Raw genomic sequence first — 20,401 nt, forward strand, 5'->3', positions numbered from 1 at the left:
TGCTTTCATACTACATTTGTCTTTTCACCTTAACTCACCGTTATTATATGTGGGGGGCTACTATCTCCTGTGGGGGATTTTCCTCTGGAGGCAAGCCAGGACTGTGTTTCATCTACTAGGGGTAGTAAGTCCTCCGGCCGGTGCGAGACGTCTAGCGAAAACGTAGGCACGTTCCCTGGCTACTATTAGTTGTGTGTATAGGTTTAGCATCGAGGTCAGCTCTAGTTTCCATCACCCGAGAGCTTGTCCGTTTTTCTATGCTTCTGATGTTCCCCTGCCATTGGGAACCATAACAGTATGGCCGGCCTACATGTTTAATCTATGGGCTGAAGCAGGAGAGAAAAGGAACTGTGTGGAATTTTTTTTTTTTTTTCTCTGAAGTTGCACTCCAGCTCTAATTGCAGTCTTCTGCTTTCCTCTCCTCTTAACCCCTGAATGGCTCAGATTTTGTCTGTTGAAATATGGATCTCCAGAGTCTGGCTACAAATTTGAATCATCTTGCTGCTAAAGTTCAGAATATACAAGATTTTGTTATACATGCTCCTCGGTCTGAACCTAAAATTCCTATACCAGAGTTTTTCTCTGGAGATCGATCTTGTTTTCTGAATTTTAAATACAATTGTAAATTGTTTCTTTCTCTGAGATCTCACTCTGCTGGAGATCCTGCACAGCAGGTTAAAATAGTGATTTCATTATTGCGGGGTGACCCTCAAAATTGGGCATTTTCATTGGCGCCAGGGGATCCTGCTTTGCTCAATGTGGATGCGTTTTTTCTGGCCTTAGGGTTGCTTTATGAGGAACCTAATTTAGAGATACAGGCTAAAAAGGCCTTGATAGCCCTCTCTCAGGGGCAAGATGAAGCCGAAATATATTGCCAAAAATTTAGAAAATGGTCTGTGCTTACTCAGTGGAATGAGCGCGCTCTGGCGGCAAATTTCAGAGAAGCTCTCTGATGCCGTAAAAGACGTCATGGTGGGGTTTCCTACGCCTACGGGTCTGAATGAGTCCATGACAATGGCTATTCAGATTGATCGGCGTTTACGGGAACGCAAACCTGTGCACCATTTGGCAGTGTCTTCTGAGAGGGCACCAGAGAGTATGCAATGTGATAGTTTTCTGTCCAGAAGCGAACGACAGAATTATAGGCGCAAAAATAGGTTGTGCTTCTATTGTGGGAATTCAACTCATGTTATATCAGCATGCTCAAAACGAACAAACAAAGTTGCTAAATCCTCTGCTATTGGCACTTTGCAGTCCAAGTTTATTTTGTCTGTGACTTTAATTTGTTCGTTATCTTCTATTGTCGCGGATGCTTATGTGGATTCTGGTGCCGCTTTGAGTCTTATGGATTGGTCCTTTGCCAGGCGCTGTGGGTTTGATCTAGAGCCTCTGGAAGTTCCTATACCTTTAAAGGGTATTGATTCTACACCATTGGCTAGTAATAAACCACAATACTGGACACAAGTGACTATGCGTATGACTCCAGACCATCAGGAGGTGATTCGCTTCCTTGTGTTGTTTAATCTACATGATGTATTAGTGCTGGGATTGCCATGGTTGCAAACTCATAACCCAGTCCTTGACTGGAAAACTATGTCTGTACTAAGCTGGGGATGTCAGGGAATTCATGGGGGCGCTCCTTTGGTTTCCATTGCTTCATCTATTCCCTCTGAGATCCCGGCTTTTTTGTCTGATTATTGTGATGTTTTTGAGGAGTCTACTCTTAATTCTCTTCCCCCTCACAGAGATTGTGATTGCGCCATAGATTTGATTCCTGGCAGTAAATTTCCTAAGGGTCGTTTATTCAATCTGTCTGTACCTGAACATGCTGCTATGCGAGAGTATATTAGGGAGTCCTTGGAAAAAGGACATATTCGTCCTTCTTCGTCTCCTTTAGGAGCAGGGTTCTTTTTTGTAGCCAAAAGAGATGGTTCTTTGAGACCTTGTATTGATTATAGACTCTTAAATAAGATCACGGTCAAATATCAGTATCCTTTGCCATTGCTGACAGATTTATTTGCTCGCATTAAGGGAGCTAAGTGGTTCTCTAAGATTGATCTTCGCGGTGCGTATAATTTGGTGCGAATTAAGCAGGGGGATGAGTGGAAAACCGCATTTAATACGCCCGAGGGCCATTTTGAGTATTTGGTAATGCCTTTTGGTTTGTCAAATGCCCCTTCGGTCTTTCAGTCTTTTATGCACAATATTTTCCGTGAATATCTGGATAAATTCATGGTTGTGTATCTGGATGATGTTTTGATTTTTTCGGATGACTGGGAGTCTCATGTTCAACAGGTTAGGAAGGTTTTTCAGGTTTTGCGGACCAATTCTCTGTTTGTAACGGGTTCAAAGTGTGTTTTTGTGGTTTAGAAGATTTCTTTTCTGGGGTACATTTTTTCCCCTTCTTCTACTGAGATGGATCCTGTTAAGGTTCGGGCAATTTGTGACTGGACGCAGCAGACTTCTCTTAAGAGCCTTCAGAAATTTTTGGGCTTTGCTAATTTTTATCGTCGATTCATAACTGGTTTTTCTAGCGTGGTCAAGCCTTTGACTGATTTGACTAAAAAAGGTGCTGATGTTGCCGATTGGTCTCCTGCTGCTCTGGAGGCCTTTCGAGAGCTTAAGCGCCGCTTTTCTTCTGCCCCTGTGTTGCGCCAGCCTGATGGTTCACTTCCTTTTCAGGTGGAAGTTGATGCTTCCGAGATTGGAGCGGGGGCGGTTTTGTCACAGAAAAGTTCTGATGGTTCAGTGATGAGACCTTGTGCGTTCTTTTCTCGAAAACTTTCGCCCGCCGAGCGAAACTATGATGTTGGTAATCGGGAGCTTTTGGCTATGAAATGGGCATTCGAGGAGTGGCGTCATTGGCTTGAGGGTGCTAGACATCAAGTGGTGGTCTTGACTGATCACAAGAATTTGATTTATCTTGAGTCGGCCAGACGTCTGAATCCTAGACAGGCGCGCTGGTCGTTGTTTTTCTCTCGGTTTAATTTTGTGGTCTCGTATCTGCCAGGTTCTAAAAATGTGAAGGCAGATGCCCTTTCTAGGAGTTTTGAACCTGATTTCCCTGGTGATTCTAAACCTACGGGTATCCTTAAGGATGGGGTGATATTGTCTGCTGTCTCCCCTGACCTGCGACGTGCTTTACAAGAGTTTCAGGCGGATCGGCCTGATCGTTGTCCGCCTGGTAGATTGTTTGTGCCGGATGAGTGGACCAGTAGAGTCATCTCAGAGGTTCATTCTTCTGCGTTGGCAGGTCATCCGGGAATTTTTGGTACCAGGGAATTGGTGGCTAGGTCCTTCTGGTGGCCTTCCCTGTCTCGGGACGTGCGTACTTTTGTGCAGTCTTGTGATGTTTGTGCTCGGGCCAAGCCTTGTTGTTCTCGGGCTAGTGGATTGTTGTTGTCCTTGCCTATTCCTAAGAGGCCTTGGACACACATCTCTATGGATTTTATTTCTGATCTCCCTATTTCTCAGAAAATGTCTGTCATCTGGGTGGTGTGTGACCGTTTTTCTAAGATGGTTCATTTGGTGCCTTTGCCCAAGTTGCCTTCCTCATCTGAGTTGGTGCCTCTGTTTTTTCAGAATGTGGTTCGGTTGCATGGTATCCCGGAGAATATTGTTTCTGACAGGGGATCCCAGTTTGTGTCTAGATTTTGGCGGGCGTTTTGTGCCAGGATGGGCATTGATTTGTCTTTTTCGTCTGCATTTCATCCCCAGACGAATGGCCAGACGGAGCGTACTAATCAGACCTTGGAGACTTATTTGAGGTGTTTTGTGTCTGCTGATCAGGATGATTGGGTCACCTTTTTGCCGTTGGCAGAGTTTGCCCTTAATAATCGGGCCAGTTCTGCCACTTTGGTTTCCCCTTTCTTTTGCAATTCGGGGTTCCATCCTCGTTTTTCATCTGGTCAGGTGGAATCTTCGGATTGTCCTGGAGTGGATGCTATGGTGGACAGGTTGCATCGTATTTGGGGTCAGGTGGTGGACAATTTAAAGTTGTCCCAGGAGAGGACTCAGCATTTTGCTAATCGCCATCGTCGTGTTGGTCCTCGTCTTCGTGTTGGGGACTTGGTGTGGTTGTCTTCCCGTTTTGTCCCTATGAGGGTCTCTTCTCCTAAGTTTAAGCCTCGGTTCATCGGTCCTTATAAGATTTTGGAAATTCTTAACCCTGTGTCTTTTCGTTTGGACCTCCCAGAATCCTTTGCTATTCATAATGTTTTCCATCGGTCGTTGTTGCGGAGGTATGAGGTGCCGGTTGTGCCTTCTGTTGAGCCTCCTGCTCCTGTGCTGGTTGAGGGTGAGTTGGAGTACGTGGTGGAGAAGATCTTGGACTCCCGGGTTTCCAGACGGAGACTTCAATATCTGGTTAAGTGGAAGGGCTACGGTCAGGAGGATAATTCTTGGGTTTCAGCTTCAGATGTTCATGCCTCTGATTTGGTCCGTGCCTTTCATAGGGCTCATCCGGATCGCCTTGGTGGTTCTTGTGAGGGTTCGGTGCCCCCTCCTTAAGGGGGGGGTACTGTTGTGATTCGGTTATTTGGTTCCCCCAGTGGTCACTTATGGTACTGATGTCTTGTGAGCTTTTCACCTGTTTCTATCAGGATGTGGGAGTTTCCTATTTAGCCTTGCTCCTCAGTCATTCCTATGCCGGCCATCAATGTAACCAGAGTCTTTCTGTTGCATGTACCTGCTCCCAGTCTGCTGACCAGCTAAGTTGGACATTTCTGTCCTTAGTCTATTTTTGTATGTTTTGTCCAGTTTGCAGTTATGTGATTCTCTGCAGCTGGAAGCTCTTGTGGGCTGAAATTGCCACTCCGGTGCCATGAGTTGGCACATGAGTTTAAGGTAATTTCAGAATGGTATTTGATAGGGTTTTGTAGCTGACTGCGAAGTCCACTATTGTATCCTTCTGCTATCTAGTTAGTGGGCCTCGCTGTGCTAAATCTGCTTTCATACTACGTTTGTCTTTTCACCTTAACTCACCGTTATTATATGTGGGGGGCTACTATCTCCTGTGGGGGATTTTCCTCTGGAGGCAAGCCAGGACTGTGTTTCATCTACTAGGGGTAGTTAGTCCTCCGGCCGGTGCGAGACGTCTAGCGAAAATGTAGGCACGTTCCCTGGCTACTATTAGTTGTGTGTATAGGTTTAGCATCGCGGTCAGCTCTAGTTTCCATCACCCGAGAGCTTGTCCGTTTTTCTATGCTTCTGATGTTCCCCTGCCATTGGGAACCATAACAGGATCCTCTGCCATTCTTCCTTGCAGATCCTCTCCAGTTCCATCAGGTTGGATGGTGATTGTTGGTGGACAGCCATTTTCAGGTTTCTGCAGAGATGCTCAGTTGGGTTTAGGTCAGGGCTCTGGCTCGGCCAGTCAAGAATCGTCACAGAGTTGTTCTGAAGCCACTCCTTTGTTATTTTAGCTGTGTGCTTAGGGTCATTGCCTTGTTGGAAGGTGAACTTTCGGCCAAGTCTGAGGTCCAGAGCACTCTGGAAGAGGTTTTCATGCAGGATATCTCTGTACATGGCCACATTCATGTTTCCTTCAATGGCAACCAGTTGTCCTATCCCTGCAGCTGAAAAACACCCCCATAGCATGATGCTGCCATCACCATGTTTCCCTGTTGGGAGTGTATTGGGCAGGTGATGAGCAGTGCCTGGTTTTCTCCACACATACCGCTTAGAATTATCACCAAGAAGTTCTTTGTCTCATCAGACCAAATAATCTTATTTCTCATAGTCTGGGAGACCTTCATGTGTTTTTAGCAAACTCTATGCAGGCTTTCATATGTCTTGCAATGAGGAGAGGTTTCCGTCAGGTCACTCGGCCATAAAGACCTGACTGGTGGAGTGCTGCAATGATAGTTGTCTTTGTGGAACTTTCTCCCATATCCCTACTGCAACTCTGGAGCTCAGCCACAGCCTCTCACCAAGGATTTTCTCCCACGATTGCTCAGTTTGGCTGGACGGTCAGGTCTAAGAAGATTGGTGATCCGAAACTTCTTCCACTTAAGGACTATGGACGCCACTGTGCTCTTAGGAACCTTGAGTACTGCAGAAATTCTTTTGTAAACTTGGCTAGATCTGTGCCTTGCCACAATTCGGTCTCTTAGCTCCTTGGCCATTTCCTTTGACCTCATGATTCTCATTTGGTCTGACATACACTGTGAGCTGTGAGGTCTTATATAGACAGGCGTGTGCCTTTCCAAATCAAGTCCTATCAGTTTAATTAAACACAGCTGGACTCCAATGAGGAGTAGAGCCATCTCAAGGAGGATCACAAGGAAATGGACAGCATGTGACTTAAATATGAGTGTCTGAGCAAAGGGTCTGAATACTTATGTTTCATTTTTTCTTTTTAAAATAAATTTGCAAAAATGTCTACAGTTCTATTTTTTTCCAGTCAAGATGGGGTGCAGAGTGTACTTTAATAAAAACAAACAAACTTTTTTTGAATTTACCAAATGGCTGCAATGAAACAAAGAAATTTTAAAGGGGTCTGAATACTTTCTGTACCCACTGTATCTGTGGTGGGAAAAGTTGCAATGGTGGTGGTCTTCTCCACTGCCACCAAGGAAGGTTTTGCCAAGGTCATGTATCAGGTTTTTTTTTTGTTTTAACAATCTTGCTCCTATATTATACACACACTTTCTATATAAATATGTATAGAGATTGAGACTTCTTAATTAATAAGGAGATTTCCTAATGAATGGCTGATGATAAGTATAGGTCCATTAATTGATTTAACATTGAACCTGATCTCTTTTCTGTACTCCTTATTGTCTTGCAATTTACCCGTGCTGTCATCCAAAGTATTTGGGTTGGCGGACACTCAAGACTTTAAGTTTACAGGATTCACAATTCACAGATGTTCAGGGCTATCAAGCCGTCTGTGGGTGGAGAATGTCATGTTTTAAATAGCATTCTGACCACTCTGGCAGATACACAACGGAGCTGAAGAATTTCCACATGGTACTTTCTACAAGACATAAATGTTACACAGTAACTGAGCGTGTCTCATACGTTTGGCATTTATGCTGATGTTTCCATTATAAAAACGGTACATGGGAGGTATTTGACACTGGGTCATTTCTTGAACGTGGACATACAACACTCTTGTAGTAGCATAGATACCCAAATTCTCATTTTCCTTCTTTGAATCAGGTTTAAATTAGAACCTGATTCACATTTCCTTCAGTCTCCAAAACCACAAAACCCATATCAGCTAACAGTACAATGTTTGGGTGGGAGTCTGTGTAGGAACCAAGTAAGAAGCAGCACACAAGGTTCCTGCAGCCCTCTGCTTCTCCTAGTAGATAATGTTTTATACAGAACTGTAGACCTCGCAGGACAATGCAGCCATCAATGAGTGAGTGTCAATTTTTATAACTCCAGTATGCATTTATATGTTGTTTTATGCAATTGTTCATGATTTTTTTTTTATCACAGATTCAACATTTTGAAAATAGTATTATTTCACTGACTTCTGCATAAGAATACATCACCAGAACCTGTGCAAAAATGATCTTGGGAGTACAAGTATTCTGCATTTGATGTATAGGAATTTCCCAGCATCGAGAACCTTACCACAAGACCGTTGGTGTGTACTAAGGACATAGAAAAATCCCCTGAAGGTTTTGTGACACACTGTTGGCTTCCGAATCAAGTGAGCCCAATAAGTCCACAAAGACAGGGGATCTTATATAATGCAGACTGATCAATAACAGCTAAGAGAATATGAAATAAAACTCTTATAATAGCCACAAGTTGGCCAAATACAGATCAACTGCAATGCAACAAACTACTCAGTCTAAAAACCTATCACTTGTGCCAAGACTCGAGCACCATGCAAAACAAATAAATAAGTAGAGGTGCCCAGTGGGACAGAATCATGCCTCTGTCACTTGCTAGATTTCATTGGCTCATTCAGTAAGAGTCCCGCCTATTGACACATGTCAAAAACTTTTTATCACTTCTGCCAGTGGTCACTATAGTTGAGGTGTCTATACTTTATATCTACATGTACATCTCTACTAGATATTTATTTCTTTATTTATATCAAAAGAAGCTGAAGAAAATGAATTTTGAACCCTCACCTTGTACAACTTTGCCATACCATCCTGATCCACACATATCACGGTGAGTGCTAACTACTTTATTTCTGACATACCCCTTTTCTTTGCAGTCATTAATTTTTCTGTCTGGTGGTAGTTTGATTATTACATACTGTATATAAAAATATATAATTTTTTTTTTTTCAAACTTTTGGTACCAGTCCTTTTTACAGATCATTTTATACATGTACCTGTAAATTATTGTAAAATGGCAATTTAAGTGGTTATATTTATAGGTATGCATGCAATTGCCCAAGTTGTGTAAAGCGAATCAGACATGAAATATCTCCCAATCATTGCAAGAATCAGCTAAACTTGGTGAGATCTTCTGTGAATCTGATGTCTGTGGTGGTCGCACACATGAGTCTCGTCAGGTGCTGCTAAAATAAACTGGAGCTGCCAATAATGTGCAGATAAATATCTCATATGATTGGCCAGCTCAGCAAGCTGATCAGGTTCATTTCAATGGAGTATTACGAGCATGGAAACACAATGCATGGACTGGCTGTGGGTCTCCACAGCTTCACGTATTTCTATGAGGTTGTCTTGCTCAGGCTGTCTATTGTGGTCCAAGATGCACAGATGTTTCCATGAGCCCTAAGTGATAAAGAATGTGACATTCATTTTAAGTAGGAACATTTTCTAGAAACTTTTTTTGATGGCCAGAGGTGCCAGGATTTTGTGAGCTAGGAATGATTTCATTCATTAACGTTCACTCACAGCAGCACTTCATGTTCTGCTAACATAATATACAATGAATCACTAATTGCGATACAACAATAATGTATAGAGATCTATTATATCTCGGAAAGAGAACACAGTATAAATGGTTAAAGCCATTACCTTTTGTTGTATTGTTTGTGGGAAATATTAATGATTAGTAATTCTTGTATTGACATAATTGTTGTCTAATATTCAGTGTATCCTTAAAGAAGACCAAATGTTATGATAAATGGCTCACCACCAATCATTTTAATAGGCATGTATACATTGAGTCATGATGAAACAAATTTTTTTTTTTTAATTAATAAATGTACTTTACAGCTTTTCGGAGAGCATCTATCATACAACAGTGGTTATAATGCATCTCAATACTATGGTAACAAAAGTTCTGCTTACTGGAATTCACATCTACGTACAACTGACCTGTAAAATCCTTTATTACTTGACAAAGGGAAAATGGAAAGTGAATTTAAGACTGAATAAACCTGTGCAGAAGAGAACACGTAACTGAGCATGCCTTCGCTTACATACCCTGTAACATCCTTTTTCATATGTATACACAGATGTTGAAAAACCACTAATGGTCAGAAACACCTAGGGCCAGACTATGACTTGTTCACTCCAGCAAATACTGTACGTATCCCCCCAATCACTCCATCCACACTGCCTAAAATCAGTAATAGTGACCACATTTTGAGTATTAATTTCCTTATGTATGTATTTATAATTACATTTTGCTCGCTTAAATACTTGTTAAGAAAATAAAATAAACTTTTCAGAAAATAATTTGATACGCGTAAATTAGTGATACAATACCTCATGATAGCCATGTAACACATATTATCCAGTCACGCAAATATTTGTAAAGTCCAACTGGATCTGGCGATTTAGCTGGTCAGATCACATTAAAATCTTCTGTGTAGAATGCTTTTACATAACTACCGTAATTGTGCTTATTAATACTATATATCGCTTTAAAAGGACTGTTTGGATTCATTATTCTTACAGGGTTCTGTGGTGAGGGAGAGGGTTCTGACTATTAAAGGTCCCCATACACATTGGACTGATGTCAGCTGAAATAGGCAATATTGACGCCAATATGTATGGAGGCACCAGCTGACTGATGGTCAGGAGAGATGTTGATCAAGCATGCCCAATTTCAGACTTTCGATGGCATGGTTTACACAAAGATAAGCCGCCAGCTGACAAGTCAGTCAGCAACTTTCTAATGGATAACATAGGAAAGATCATTTGGCAGATCCCTTGTAGGAAAGTGTTGGCTGAGATGGCTGTCCGAGCCACTGAAGCATCATTCAGCCAACAGCCGTCTAAGGTGTATTGCCAGCTTAGGAGTCCAGTCAACTCTGAGAATAAAGGTGCCATTTGTTATGTAATTTCAATAAAAGTGGAGAATAGAGGTGGAGTAAAACCTTTAGTCACTTATAACTTGATAAGTGGTTGTCAGACTGATGGGACCTCCACTGATCCCTAGAGTGGGGCTCTAAAATGCTCTGTCATAATGGAGATGTGGCCTTGCAAGCTGATCTGGAGCACCACACAAAAGATTTGGGGCACATTCCCCTCTCATTCGGCGCTAGCAACACGGATATGCAGTGCAGGGGTGAGCATAAGACCAATAGCTCCTGTGCAGAAGCTACATATAGACCTTTTTTGTCAAATTCCTCTGCATAAAGTATGCTTATCATGTCTCTAACACTTCACCAATAATTTTGAGCCAAAAAATATATTTTATTACATTTAATAGTAGGAAACGGTTTTTAGTTGCACATGTATTATTTTGTGTGGTAGCTTGTCTGTGGCAATTAACAGCTTATCAGTTCCCGGCAGCCACTTGTACATCTCTGCAGGAAAGAGCAATATGTTTCTCTCTAAAGAACTAGGGTGCATAGGGTGGAGGATCTCAATGGCAACTATTAACTGGTTTCATTTAAAGATATCATGTGGTTTTAATACAGCGCGGTGTAGATTATATACGGTTGGTGAGCACTTTTCTCTAGGTCTGCCTTTTATTCTCATCAACCTTGTTAACAGTATGATGGTTTAATATGGTGACACTGTGCTATATAGATGTATGGGGCATTATCTTCATTTTGACTTCTAAGGCCGGCGTTACACTACCGTAGAATAAGGGGGAATTTTATGTGAGAAAATATCGCATAGCACTCGGACCAGTCTTAATCTATGGGACAGCTCACATCACCGTATTTTTTCTCAGGCGTATTCGACGTGCATATAAAATTGCAGCATGCTGCGATTGTATGCGTATATCATCCGAGACTCACCAATGCAAGCCTAAGGGTGTGAGAAAAACTCGGACGCCACACGGACCATCCGTCTAGCTTGCGACAAATGCTCATGCATTTTCCTCATTTTAGCCCCTTGAGCAATTTAATTCAATGGGGAAAGTCAGTGAGAAATGTAAAGTCATACGGATACATGGGTGTGAGAAAATCGCATCATCGCATTGCAAATGCATTACACATGGATGACGATATGCAGACCACTTGTGCAACTCTCAGCAGGGAGACTGACCGATTTTCCATACGTTTAGTGTGACTCCAGCTTAATACTGCCAATATATAATTGATTCCATTCCAGAAATAATTTTCTGTATCTACTTACTGTATTATATGCTATACTAAATTTATTATTACCAGCGGATGTTAATATTTTTACCACTTATAAAAAGTTATCCTGTGTTTTGTTTTGGTGAACTTCTGACAGATATTATACAGTAAAACAAAGTCTTCTGCATAGTTTATTTATATGAATTTGGTTAAAGTATTTTATTAGTTTTAGAAAAAGCTGCATTTGTACCACTTTCACAAGGAAATAACAGTAAAGTCATAACTGTAGGTATAACGCTGAAAATAAATTTCTAAGTGTATATGCACATCGCATGTGAACCTACTTGAAAAACCTTTCAAGAAACGTTGAAAATAATGAACGAACATATAGGTCCAGAATTAATTGGACAGTGACCTATACTTTGTGATTAGGGCTCTGCAAGCCACAATTTTGGATTTAAAATTAAACAACCGAGGTGTAGACTTTCAAGCCTAATTAAAGGGATTAACGCCTTTACCCCCGAAGGTGGTTTGCATGTTAGTGACCAGGTCATTTTTTACAATTCTGACCACTGTCACTGTTGCATAGTTTGGTAGCAGAAGAAACTTGTGAGAGTAGATTATATGGGGTAATTCAACTTTTTCCTACACAGAACATGAGGTACATGCATCAGCTTCTTAATACACCATAACAGGAAGTCTGAAGGACCTTTTTACCAGAGAGAAAGTGAAACCAAAAGTATAACAAGTATATGCATTACATTCAACTAAGCATATAAAAGTAACAACATTGCCATCTGTCAGAAAAGTGTAAACTCCTCCTGCACACAAATAAGTCTGTATCTGTTGCATATCTGCCAACACCCTTTCTCAACAGTAAGAACTTATTCAGTTAAGCCTAATTTCTTCATCAGTCTCTGATGTCTTTCAGCATTCAATGCCTTTGTGAAAATATCGACTATCATATCTTCAGTTGTGCAGTACTCTAAATTTAGGATTCCTTGTTCCTGGTGATCTCTCAAGAAGTGAAACTGCACATCAGTGTGTTTAGTTTTTGGATTAAAGGGACTCTGTCACCCCCTCCAGCCGTTAGAAACTAAAGGTACCGTCACACTAAGCAACGTCGCCAGCGATCTGTGACGTTGCAGCGTCCTAGGGAGCGATATCGCTGTATTTGACACGCAGCAGCGATCAGAATCCCGCTGTGAAATTGCTGGTCGCTGCTAGAAGGTCTGCACATTATTTGGTCGCTAGGTCGCCGTGTATCGCCGTGTTTGACAGCAAAAGCAACCATACCAGCGATATTTTACACTGGTAACCAGGGTAAACATCGGGTTACTAAGCGCAGGGCCGCGCTTAGTAACCCGATGTTTACTCTGGTTACCAGCGTAAAATGTAAAAAAAAAAAAACACTACATACTCACATGCTTCCCCCGGCGTCCGCTTCCCACACTGACTGAGCGCCGCAAATTGAAAGTGAAAGCACAGCACAGCGGTGACGTCACCGCTGTGCCCTGCTACTGCCGGCGCTCAGTCATTACAGGAAGCGGACGCCGGGGGACGCATGTAAGTATGTACTTACATTTTACGCTGGTAACCAGGGTAAACATCGGGTTACTAAGCGCGGCCCTGCGCTTAGTAACCCGATGTTTACCCTGGTTACCCGCGGACCTCGGCATCGCTGGTCGCTGGAGAGCGGTCTGTGTGACAGCTCTCCAGCGACCACACAGCGATGCTGCAGGGATCGGCATCGCTGTCGCTATCGCTGCAGCGTCGCTTAGTGTGACGGTACCTTAAAAGAGCCACCTTGTGCAGCAGTAATGCTGCATTCTGACAAGGTGGCTCTTTTAGTTATTGGTGCAGTCAAAGCAGAAATAAAGCGTTTTATAATTTCACAAAAATACCTGTCTTTAGTCCTGGAGGCAGGTCTTAACCCCCCTGCTGCACACGCCACACTGCCGTCACTCAAGGCTTCTTTGGCGCTGGACGCCGCCCCCTCCGCGCTGTTTTCAAATCAAATCCGGCGCCTGCGCTGTTTTGTTCTGCCTGGGGCAGGCGCAATGAGCGCTGCCCGTCTGACCTCAGATGCAGTCTCGATCAGCTGAAGATACACAAGCTGTAAGGCGGGGGACCTGGGTGAGTGGCTGACACACGCAGTGCGCATGCCCAGGAATCCCAGCCCCGCACTGTGCATAATGCATAACACACTGCGGGGCTGGGATTCACAAGCTGGGTGGCCGCACAGGCGCAGTCTGCGAGACTGCATCTGAGGTCAGACGGGCAGCGCTCACTGTGCCTGCCCCAGGCAGAACAAAACAGTGCAGGCACCGGATTTGATTTGAAAACAGCGCAGAGGGGGCGAAAAAGCCTTGAGTGATGGCAGTGTGGCGTGTGCAGCAGGGGGGTTAAGACCTGCCTCCAGGACTAAAGACAGGTATTTTTGCGAAATTATAAAACGCTTTATTTCTGCTTTGACTGCACCAATAACTAAAAGAGCCACCTTGTCAGAATGCAGCATTACTGCTGCACAAGGTGGCTCTTTTAGTTTCTAATGGCTGGAGGGGGTGACAGAGTCCCTTTAACTCTTTCCATCTGAGCAAGAACTAGAGATCCTTGATTGTCCTCATACTTCTTTGTTAGTCCCAATTGTTGTTGTCATAATTTGTTAACAGTTGTCTTAACCATAGAACTTCTTGACCGGCATGTGCTGCGGCGACATTCGGCTTCTGTCGACGACAATGTTACTATAGATTGTTTCTTACTAGTCCAACTAGTTAGTCTGCCTGAGTGCAAGAAAAGATAGCCACTGGTAGATTTCCTGTCAATTGGATCTACAGCCCAGTCTGCATCAACGTATCCCTTAAAAATGCATTTCTCACTTGCAGGTAGATTCAGTTTAACAAAACTAGTCCCTTTCAAATAACGGATTACTCTTCACTGCATTCCAATCCATTTTGTCTGGCTTTGACACCTTCATGCTCAAAATTCCCACTGCTGCTGCAATGTCTGGCTTTGTAACAGTTGCAAGATATAATAATTTTCCCATTGCCTTTCTATATTGTTCATTATTCGGTAACATACTCTGTTCACTATTTATTTCCTTCAGATAGTTGGTTTCCATTGGAGACTTTACTGGCTTTGCATCTTTCAATCCAAATGTTTCGATTATGTCTTGAATCATGTGATTTTGATTAAGAATAGTGATGAGTGAGTGTACTCGTTGCTCGAGTTTTCCCGAGCACGCTCGGGTAACCTCCGAGTATTTATGACTGCTCGGAGATTTAGTTTTCATCCTGGCAGCTGAATGATTTACAGCTATTAGCCAGCTTGATTACAAAATCAAGTCTGTTATCATGCATCTTATCATTTCAGTCAGTGTTCTGTTTTTTCTTTTTGCTACCCCATTCTGTTCAGGTGTGTATGAAACAGTCTTTTGATGCTCTATTCCATTTTGTCTTAAGTAGTTTTCTATTTGGTGTCCTGTAAATTCACCTCAATTATCACTTCTGATGATGATTGGCTTCCTCTGAAACTTGTTATTTGACTTTGTCACAGTCTTCAAATTTTTCAAAAACTTCACTTTTGTTCTTTGTCAAGAATGTGACTGTGTATCTTGAGTAGTCATCTATGAAGGTCACCATCAGTAGCGTAGTTATCGGGGGGCAGAGGGTGCGGGTGCCCCAGGCCCGGTGCTGAGGGGGCCCACCCGAAGCTACGCTACTGTAACTGTATCGGCACGCGCATCTCCCTGCTCTGCCGCCTGGCCGCTATGGGGCCCCTGAGCAGGCGGAGGGAGCTTGGTGCCAGCAGTGGGCCCCCCGCCATCATCGGAAGATTAGCTGTACCGGCATTTAGCCGGTACAGCTGATCGCAATGATGGGAGAAGGAGCGCTGCGCTCCTTCTCCCATCATCCCCCTGTCAGTGCCAGCATCTGACGTTGCTGACACTGACAGCGGGCACGATGGCGTCACTGCTCGGCTCCCACTGTCAGGAGATCAATCGGGAGCAGAGCAGGAACCAGGAAGAAGAGAGGTGAGTATATTTTTTAATGGGTGCTGCTGCCTTATTACAGGGTCTGACTATAGGGGTGCTGCCTTATTACAGGGTCTGACTATGGGGGTGCTGCCTTATTACAGGGTCTGCCTATGGGGGTGCTGCCTTATTACAGAGTCTGACTATAGGGGTGCTGCCTTATTGCAGGGTCTGACTATGAGGGTGCTGCCTTATTACAGGGTCTGACTATAGGGGTGCTGCCTTATTACAGGGTCTGACTATGGGGGTGCTGCCTTATTACAGGGTCTGACTATGGGGTGCTGCCTTATTACAGGGTCTGTCTTTAGGGGTGCTGCCTTATTGCAGGGTCTGCCTATAGGGGTGCTGCCTTATTACAGGGTCAGACTATGGGGTTGCTGCCTTATTACAGGGTCTGACTATGGGGGCTGCCTTATTACAGGGTCTGACTATGGGGGTGCTGCTGTCACGAGGGAACTGGGTAGACTAAGGTTGGTTACCCAGGCCCCTGCGATATCCCTAAGGCTAGGGAAACCCTGTCTGTCCCTTTCCCAGAAGTTACACTAAAGGTGTGCATGTCTGGGCCGCCAGGCATGACCCTGACTCCTGTTTCAGCCCTAAGCTGAAACCAACACCCTCCACCCACTGAAAAGACCACACACCAATCACCACAGAAAGCACAGACAGGGAAAACTGAAAAATGCACCACGCCGCTGACACACAGGAATACACAATAATGTGCACAGGGCAAAACAAATACAAATAGGAAGGAGGAATATGACAAAGGATTATACACCACCAGATACGATATTCCTACAACAAGACCACCACTCCAGACCGGAATCACCAGGCATAAAGCACAAGCTATAATCGGAGACGCCCAAAGTCCAGAGCGACTATTTAAAGGCCGTGGGCGTGACCCAGCCTCCAACCTGATTACCAGCTAGATTAACCCCGAGCAAGCTGGATAAAATCTAGCCGACACCACTGAGCGTGTAGTGGACGTAAGTGGAATTACTGCTGTCTGTCGGACGCCCTAGTGTGAACAGCATCCGACATGACAGCTGCCTTATTACAGGGTCTGACTATGCGGTGCTGCCTTATTACATGGTCTGCCGCCTTACTACAGAGTCTGCCTATAGTGGTGCTGCCTTATTACAGGGACTGACTATGGTGGCTGCCTTATTACAGAGTCTGACTATGGGGGTGATGCCTTATTACAGGATCTGCCTATGGGGGTGCTGCCTTATACTACAGAGTCTGCCTATGGGGGTACTGCCTTATTACTGGGTCTGCCTATATGGGGGTGCTGCCTTATTACAGTGTCTGCCTATGGGGGCTGCCGTATGCTATAGAGTCTGCCTATGGGGAGTGCATTATGCTATATTGTGGACTATTTGGTGCATTATGCTACTGTATATGGAGGCTATCTAGGGGGCCATCATACAGTATGGAGATTACAGAGTGGGGGTCATTATACATTGTTGGAGCCATCAAACAGTTTGGAGGCTACTAAGGAGTCAGTATACTGTGTGGTTGGTACTGTACAGTGAGGAGGCATTATTCTGTGTATAAGAGAGCATCATGCTGTGTATAGGGGAGCTGTACAGGCGGAGACTCAGAACTTTATTAAATGTAAAGTGGACACTTATTGTTATAGGGGAACTCAGGTTACTGTGGCTATCAAAGGGGCACACAGGGCATAATTACTTTCTAGGGGCAAAATATGTGCACTGTTTTCTAGGGCACTTGCACCTGGCATTACTATATTGTAGAGAGTTGCTTAAGAATTTAGAGGGCACAGAGAACCACACAGCAGGTGCAGTAATAGGGCACTTATGGCAGCAGCGGCTCAGTATTGGGGTATCAGGTGCAGCAATAGGGTCACATACGGCAGCAGCGGCTCAGTATTAGGGTATCCTGGGCAGTAATAGGGACAAATACGGCAGCAGCGGCTCAGTATTGGGGTATCAGGGGCAGTAATAGGGACACATACGGCTGCAGCGGCTCAGTATTGGGGTATAAGGTGCAGTAAGAGGGACACATACGGCAGCAGTGGCTCAGTATTGGGGTATCAGCAGGATGAGGAGTTTGTGCAGGTTGGGATAGATGGTGATGGGGCTGGAATATGAGAAGTGAAATGTGTCTTTGTTGTATTCTCTGCAGACGAGTTGTAGCTGGAAGAAGTTGTCATGTCGGTCTGGGCCAGATGGAAAAGACGGGAAAAATGAACGATTCCATCAGAAAGGACGTCAGCAGTAAGACATTATCTGTAACTGTGCAGTGATCGGTTATATGTTCTGTAGGGCTGGTATCTACCACTGACCATATGGCGGTAATATCCATATTGGTCTTTATATAGAGATTATCTTCAGTAACAGCGCGGTCATCTGCTGAGGTTCTCCTCCAGTATTAGGGCGCGTCACCGAGTTGTAATGAAGGTTACCTGGTTAGGGGCCCACTCAGAAGTTTCGCGCCCCCCTGAACCAAAACCCTAGCTATGCCTCTCGTCACCATATATTACCTTCTTTTGTAATGCCATTATACTCTCAGGATGTCTGTGTCTTAGATGTCTATGCCACATGTGAATACAATTTTTGCTATCTTGTGTATACAACTTCATCTGTTCCTTTAATGTGTCTAGATGAGATAATTGTTCACCTGTTTTGAAATTATTACCTTATCTCCCGCTAGGATTGTACAATTATCATCTTTGAATTTTACTGTAAGTCCTTTGGTTGTCAGACACTTTACGGATAACAATCCTTCTTCTAGTCCTGGAACATATAACATATCCTTTACTAGTAATTTTGAATTATGCCCAAATCTATCAGGAAAGATTAGCATTCCTTGTCCAATACCTTCTGCGGTTATTTTACTCCCATCTGCAAGATAAATTGCTTCCTTCTTATTTTCATCAAGTTCAGTAAAGAAGCTTTTATCACTAGTCATGTAACTTGTTGCTCCTGAGTCAATAAACCAGCCTGACGATGACTCCTTATTAGTTACTTTAAAATGTGCCATTCCAGCGATCTGCATGTAGGTTAGAAATTGTGCTTTTAACTTTTTGTTTATTCTCCTTTTGGTGTAATTTCTGTTGTTCTGCTTTCTATATAGTAAAGTCTTTCTTTAAATGTCCTCTTTTCTTACATCTGAAGCATTCTATTGTTTCTGTATTATGGGGCTTCTTGTCTGTCACTTTAGGAGCATTTTTCACTATCCCTTTCAGTGGAATAATTTGTTTGCTCTTTCCTTCTAGAATATTCATCTGTAAGTCTGGTCTTTACAAACTCTAGTGTAATGTTTGCTTCAGGTCTTGTCTCCAGTGCATTTATCAGAGCAGTGTATGAATCTGGTAAACTGCACAATAATATTGCTGCTATATGGCTTTCCTATATGTCTTCACCGACTAATCTCAGATGTGCTACCACCTCCATCATGGAGTTTATATGCTTCTGCATATCTTTATTTGCACTTAATCTCATCTTGAAAAGTTTTCTTAGCAGGAATAGTTTGTGATTTAAGCTAGATCTTTCATTTAGCTTCCTCAATGCTTCCCACATTCCATTTGCTATATTCTCATTCCTTATGTGAATTAACTGATCATCCTCCACTAATAAGCTGATAGTAGCTCTTGCTTGTCTGTTTTTCTGATCCCATGTCTGATTATTAGTGTTGAGTAGTGTTGAGCGATACCTTCCGATACTTGAAAGTATCGGTATCGGATAGTATCGGCCGATATCCGAAAAATATCGGATATCGCCGATACCGATACCCGATACCAATACAAGTCAATGGGACACAAGTATCGGAAGATATCCTGGATGGTTCCCAGGGTCTGAAGGAGAGGAAACTCTCCGTCAGGCCATGGGATCCATATTCATGTAAAAAATAAAGAATTAAAATAAAAAAATATGGATATACTTACCCCTTCGGCGGCCCCTGGACCTTACCGATGTAACCGGGAGCCTCCGTTCCTAAGAATGAGGAGTTTAGGACCTGCGATGATGTCGCGGCTTGTGATTGGTCGCGTGACCGCTCATGTGACTGCTCAAGCGACCAATCACAAGCCGCGACGTCATCGCAGGTCCTAAACTCCTCATTCTTAGGAATGGAGGCTCCCGGTTACATCGGTAAGGTCCAGGCTCCGCCGGAGGGGTGAGTATATCCATATTTTTTATTTTAATTCTTTATTTTTTACATGAATATGGATCCCAGGGCCTGAAGGAAAGTCTCCTCTCCTCCAGACCCTGGGAACCATACACTGGGAACTTCCGATTCTGATTTCCGATATCACAAAAATATCGGAACTCGGTATCGGAATTCCGATACAGCAAATATCAGCCGATACCCGATACTTGCGGTATCGGAATTCCGATACCGAGTTCCGATATTTTTGTTATATCGGAAATCGGAATCGGAAGTTCCCAGTGTATGGTTCCCAGGGTCTGGAGGAGAGGAGACTCTCCTTCAGGCCCTGGGATCCATATTCATGTAAAAAATCAAGAATTAAAATTAAAAATATGGATATACTCACCCCTCCGGCGGCCCCAGGACCTTACCGATGTAACCGGGAGCCTCCGTTCCTAAGAATGAGGAGTTTAGGACCTGCGATGACGTCGTGGCTTGTGATTGGTCGCATGAGCGGTCACGCGACCAATCACAAGCTGCGACGTCATCAAAGGTTGTTACACTGCCATGACCCACTGGAAAGCGCATGAGTTGCCAGAAAAGCAGAAATCCCCATAAGTGACCCCATTTTACAAAGGACACCTCTCAATAAATTCATCTAAGGATGCAGTGATAATCAGACACCACAGGTGGGTCACAGAATTTTGTACCATTGGGCAGTGAAAAAAAAAAAATATAACTATATTTTTACCACCAAAATTCAGTTTTAGCCCCAGATATTACATTTTTTTTAACACAATTGGGTAAAAATGGAACCATAATTTGACCCACAA

The sequence above is a fragment of the Ranitomeya variabilis genome, chromosome 2 (genome assembly GCF_051348905.1).
Source record: "Ranitomeya variabilis isolate aRanVar5 chromosome 2, aRanVar5.hap1, whole genome shotgun sequence".
In the NCBI taxonomy this organism is placed as follows: domain Eukaryota; kingdom Metazoa; phylum Chordata; class Amphibia; order Anura; family Dendrobatidae; genus Ranitomeya; species Ranitomeya variabilis.